Source organism: Trichoplusia ni, chromosome 2, assembly GCF_003590095.1.
Source record: "Trichoplusia ni isolate ovarian cell line Hi5 chromosome 2, tn1, whole genome shotgun sequence".
Lineage (NCBI taxonomy): Eukaryota > Metazoa > Arthropoda > Insecta > Lepidoptera > Noctuidae > Trichoplusia > Trichoplusia ni.
The window spans coordinates 9,629,750-9,636,612 of NC_039479.1; positions in this window are offsets into that span (position 1 = coordinate 9,629,750).

Below are 6,863 nucleotides of genomic sequence, written 5' to 3' on the forward strand. Positions count from 1 at the left end.
TTAATAATCATCATCTTAGATAAAGAGTACAATTATGTAGTATCAGAAAAATAGAGCTTGATTATAATTTCATTTACAACCAAATGCTTTTTTCTAAGATTTTAATCAACTGTATACCAAGTAGTCAGTACATAAATAAATAAAGGAAGATATAAATATAGACACAATCATTATTAAACTTACCAAACCCACGTTTGAAACAAATATATTATACCAAGTATAGACCAAGTGCATGTTCTCTACAAACTTCAAGCAGGAGAATGTGCCCGATATAAAACAAGAAACTCCCTGATACTTTAGACTGGAGAACTATTGCACACCTTCCGATAGGAATTTAGATCAGTTGCTAAACATGCACGGGAAAACTGTTAGCTATAAATACTGTTCGGCGTTATGTGATAAAGATAGATAGATCAATGGAGAAATGGATTGATTATGTAGATATGGATGCTGTGGTGGTCGCCAGCTAACCAATGATTATGGTTCATAAATTAGAAAATAATAAAAAATTTAAAAGCAGAATATTGTAAATTAAGAATACTTTCAGGTTGTAGGTGAGGATGGTTTGCATAATTAGATCATTAAATTCCCGTAATAATAGTGTAAAAATGTTATTCTTAATTTTATGAGATTAAAATGAGGATTTTTTTTGCATTATTTTCGAAATGGAAAAATGAATTTTGTAATCAGTTGCCCCATTACATTTAACTATAAATTGTTGGTAGAGCGTTTATCCAAAACTCTACAACGACTAAAATTCCAACAAATCACTTTAATACCCACAGTTAAATAACTAATCGACTCCCGATAACAGTTTAACAAAGCCAATAAATAAAAATCCCGAGAAAACTAATTTTGAACATAAAAACAAAATAAACAGTTTACTCATTAAATACTTGGGGAACATTGGCTCTCCGGATCAAAGTTTAAATTAGACGAAATAGTTGCAAGTTCTCGCGAGCCGGACTGGTGACAAATCCTTGGTAATCACCACTTCGAGACTACACTCAAATTGAAAATTTGTTGTAAATTATGTTTAGCGGTTGAGTTAAGATGTGATGCGCTAAGTTCGATGCAGGGTTTAACAGGTTTTTTTACTTTGTTTCCACGCCTGTAGATGGAGTCTTGCTCTTAGAGTGACGATGCAATTTTGTTAAAATGGCATAATAAATGTTCAAGATAGTTTATCTCAGGCAAAGGTTTGTCGTTGATGTTTTAATGGACTATAATATCTGCATTGACTTGTGGAAATAGCTACATGATTTTATTCGATTACATATAAATTAAATTTCAGTTTAAGAGATCTGTAGAATGTTGAATTAATTTACGTTGTTAAATTTGTTCAAATTTTATATCAAGTAGAACATATTCTACTGGTCTTTAAAGCGATATATCTATCGTAAACAAACATGAACAAATTGCTTTTCAAACTGGCAACCATTTTTCATGTGGTAACTAACTAAAACAAACAGACAACAAACTAAAAACTTGAAATCTCTTTTAAACTGCAGACGTTTCTCACCGGTCTTGTAAATATATGAGCACAGGAGCTACCATCTTCTACTAAAGAAACGTCGCAGCTGTGTTACGCCGTGCTATGTCGTGCTACGCCGTGCTACGCCGTGCTGCGCTGTGCTACGCCATGCTACGAAGCGCTACGCCACACTACACCATGTAGAGCAATGTCTCGTTTTTACTACTGCAACTGCTAAACTTAGAGAGGTCATAGTAAGCTCCCTAGAGTTAAGAATCTGCATACATAAGGCAGTATCAATTTCCGGCAAATTTCGGCGATTTTGGTATCTAAACGACAAGTGGTTAGCATAATTATAGAGTTTCTTTTAGGTCAAACCATCAAAACTATTTATAACTTTTATTTTATTCAAGCAATCTCAGCATAATAAATGCAACGTTTATCTAAGAGATTTTAACAAGTATTAAGCGCGTGAGTAACCTAGCTTATACCACGATATGTATGGGTAGAGTGTGTGCAACAGATGGAAGCTACTGCATACTTCTGAAGAGAACGGTTTATTCTGCTTTGAGAATGAGAAAAAATTACGCGTAGTTCTCTTAAAGTAGTAAAGGTCCTGTTTTTATCTGACGATAGCTATGTACATTAGTCAACAAAAAAATAAGCTAAGTACTTTAATTTTGTCATGATTTAGCATCATGACATATTATAACAAGACTAAAATAATAAATGAATGTTGATAGGTAGGTACTCTAGGTACCTATACTTATACCAATCCACAAAAACCTATTGCTATGAGGCTCTAGCAAAGAGCACATTGAAAAGTTAATTGCAATTCCAGTGAAATTCTCAAAATAAGCTAATCATTACCAAAAATTCTGAAGAACTTAGATAGATGCAGGAATATGTTCATCATAGTGTGACAAAGTAAGTGTTAGGTATTGTTTAGCGGCGGTAGTAAGGAACACGTATGCTGCGACACGTTCCGCGAGTTAGATGTGAGATGTTCCGGATGCGACGGATATTAAACTAGTAGGACCTTACGTAAGTTTTAAAGAAAATTATTTCTTGAAAAGGTAATTGAATTAGGTAATATTTTCTGCGTAAACTGTGCCGCTCTACCTAGAAAAGTTACAATTTTCCGACCTGGATTTTTTGCAGCAAAGTAAGGTAGTTCATATTGAATTAATCCTTGTGTCGTGAGGATTTCACAAACATTGAAGTGTCATGCACAAAGACACCAAAACTCAAGACAAGCATTCGTTTAAAACGCTTGACCTACGCAGGTATCGCAGCCACGACATGTCGCAGTTGGTGTGGCGTAATGACCTCAACTACTCTAACTTTTTGCAGTCAATCCTCTTATGCTAGTGTACATAGAATTTATTTTGAAATATAAAGTCGTCGTAAAGATTTGATTGGTTACATGATACGGCCGCGATCATGTTGCAGATTTCTTACCCTATTACTCCATTTCTCCAGGCTTCATTGCCGATGACGACTCCCTCAGGAAGATATCGATATGGAAATACGATCTGCACTATAAATCCTATTTGATTACATTAATATATTTTCTCTTTTTATTGAGAACTGATTGAAAGGGATTGAAATCTAACATCTCCTAAAAAGGAAATATTACTGGATGCATTTCTCTGAAACCGAATTATTTTATATTTTCACTTCTTTTTCTATTTCTATTTGGCATTATATCACCTATTCTATTTTAAAACATGAAAGTCAAAAAACCTCAGCTAAGCGAAAACCAGACCATGTCAAAATGAATTCATCATAATAAAGCGAAGATGGAAACTCCGCAATATTCCTACATCAACGTTCCTCAACTAATTCCTTGAGGAATGGAAGCGATGCAGCTGCGGGGGTGAGGGGGCGCGGGGGGAACACAAAGAACGCCCCAACAATCGCCTTACGCAAACATTGCCGGTTTTATACCGCGCTCCGAGCCATGACTGCGTTCCAAAGCCGTAATGCATTGAAATGTTTGTTGAATTCCCCAAGCGGTTCTTGTAAGTGGTATTTTTAAATTAATGTATGTCTTTTGTGAGATGGAAATCAAACAATCCGTTTAATTTTTAATATTTGTTGGTTTTATTTGAATCTAAACTTATTTAGTTCACTGCATTAAACTTCAGTTTTTAGATGTTTTGCGAATTTTTAGACTTCAGTTTCGGGCCTACAGACTACCGCGGCACATTGTGCAAATCTTTAGCGAGACAATCTACAAAAAGTTACTACAATATTGCCAACCTATGTAATTATCATCCAACTGAGTCCAATATTGTACTACAAACAGTTAGTTACACATAGAAACTGGTAAATGGTTAAACGAATTTCCGAACTAACATAAAATGTAAATTACGTTCTTAACAGTCATTAACTATGGGAATATATCATTTTCAGCAAGTAAATAAAGGCTACGTTCGTGGCGGGCCGGTTGTGCGTCACGATATCACAGGCTGAGGATGAACCGACGATTAATGAAGGGGGTCTATTCTGGAGACTCATTATTTATGGATGAATTTAATTCGGAAATGTCTTGGGAAGTTGTGTTAAGAAACAGTAAATTGCAAGGTTAGTTAGTTTGAGGTTGGATCTCAAAAGAATGGTATTTATTATATTAAGCATTTGAGCATTTAGCTGTAAGTCGCAATATGGGATTTATTATTGTCGCACAAAACCAATAAAATGCAAAGCAAAATTTACAAGTAGCTACTCAGCTTAGCAAAACGCCAGTAAAATCAACACGATTTAAAAAACAATCACGTACAAGCCCACCAAAATCTCGAGAATAGTCCCCCCGAATTTAAAAAGATACCGTTGCATGCCTACTCGCAATAACCAGGGGGCGCCACTGTCTTCGCAGTAAACGGATGCGATTTATTATAATAATTTCCAGTTAAAATGGCCGCTTTTCCTTAGTGTTGCGTTGCGTGATGTACCGTGGGAACATAAACATGAATGATGGTGATGTCACCGAAAAGATTTTCAAGATAAAAGGATTACGATCTGGAATAATTAGATGGAATGTTCTGATTAGCTCAGACTTGTTGGGTGTAATTTGTTTGCTCTGTGGACACGGCATATCAAAGTTGATTAAAGTTTCCGCATTTTAAAACACATTTAACGATGTTCCCAAGACACGAGACCGACATCACGTGATCAAATTGGGGTCCTATTATAAAAATTTAAAAGAAACATAAAAGAACACGCGACCTATAGAAATAGACGTAAAATAAAAACTAAAATATGAAAAGCATTTTCCAATTTCAAAATTCAAAGAATCGCAACTACATTTATATTTACAAAAAGTAGATACCTTTTTTCTACAAGTAACGTGAAATACAAGAAAAATAAGTGAGTTCCACATTCAAATGATACATTTCAGAAAACGCCAGTGCCACAAGAATCTGTTGCGAAGTTAACAAGAAAATTAGCAATGCATTACGTGTTGCAAGCTCTCTGTAGAAAAAGACTGCACTCTGAGATTTGTCTGAACATTTCCATATATTTGTTCTCTTTCTATATTGTGCGGAATTGAGTTTTAGTTCGTGCATTTTTATGCATGTTTTTTCTTGTTACATTTTTTAACTTTTGATAGTAACTGTCGTGAGAATGATTCATTATTAAATGATGTAACGGTTTACTCACACGTATTTATCGGGGCAGCCCCTTACTATACTGTGAAAATATATTGTTCAAGACCTTTTCATTGCATAAACTTACGCTATGATAATAAATCTATTTTATACATTAGGACTACTCCTTAAAAACTCTTCGAACATTTCTCTCTAAGTAAAACGTGATTTAATTTCTCCAAGGAAACTATTCTTTTGACAATCTGATGTAACGCCGTTCGTGCTATCCATGACTTTCTATAACCGGCAGTAAACGGGTCTGTAAGCAACAAACCGAGTAAGCAGACGATTACAATTCGCGACGCTCGCGGTCCTTAAGGTGTAGTACACATGAAGTGTAACGGGACGACGTTTCTCAGAGTTGTCTATAAAAACAGCTACATTCTCAACTTAATACGGTACCGAATTCTAAAACTCGATGCTCTTTGCAAGAGTCAGATTCGAGTAAAATATATATATTTCGCGTTCGGTAATATGGTGGTAAATCATCGAACGACTTCTCCCGTTTTAAGTCGTCAATAAGGGAGTCAGACTTTTACTTGCTCCAACTGCCCCATGTTTCTTCTTTTGACCTTTGTGTACCGCGTCCCCTACGCGGTAACTCTTTCAAAAAATCTCGCTGGCCCGAAACATTACCATACCCAGCTCATTTAAAACAAAATCTTATGCGTCTACATAGTTTGATAAAAATAACAACAAGCAATCAAAACAAATAAATTTATTCTATTCTATTCTATTCTATGAATTGTCTAATAGACTACAAATAATCTAAGTGGACGTTTATTGCATAGTAATGAAGTAACCAAGCATCGAACCAGAAAAATAAGAGACAATATTTATAAGGTTATTATTCGATCATAACTTCAATCGATCAGACTTAGGATAATAATTATCTTAGTAAGTGGAACAGCGTAATGGTTTCTGACCTCACTAGGTTTTTCGTCATCGGCTAGTTAGTTTCCCATGCTAGCATATTTAACTTATTCCCACCTTTTTGGTACTTACATTGAGATTTACTTTCATGTTAAAGGTTGCCTACACTATATAAAATTTCAATTCAGTTTTTGCGTAAAACACACAACATATAATAAAATTGCCCAAATAATTACAAATTCACACAATAATGGGAGAAACGCAATCAAAGCCATCATATATTATCTTCAGTCTATAATTTCCAAAGATAGATTTCAGTCAGACACAAAACAACCGCGATCGGCCCTAATGTGCAAATCCCTTAAGCCGGAGTCAGCGTCGCGTCATTAAAGGTTACATCGGCGAGTTTAAAAGAGATCTCAGATCCACTCAGTATGAGGAAATGGAAATGCACTTAATGCATACGTAATCAAATTATCCGGCGGCGGGAACATCCCGGGGACTGGCTGTTACACCGACATGTAAGGTAAGAGGACTAGGAAATGTTTGTAAAGATTGTTGGGTATTTATAATTTTGAGGTATGGTGTGAATGTTAGTATATTTTTTTTTAATTGTTTATTCACTTTTGGATACCTATCCAAATTTAAAAACAATAGTCCAAGCATTTTAAACATCCACATCCTCTCCCAAGACCATTCAGCTTTCCGTTGTTGTTATGAGTATATTATTATATTTTTTGACCCAAACTCATAGTTAACTACTCCTACAAAATACAATTAATCACGCTCACAATTACTAAAGTAAAAATAATTTAATACGACAGTAGTTAGAATGAGCAATAACAATACTGTTAAACGCTCGT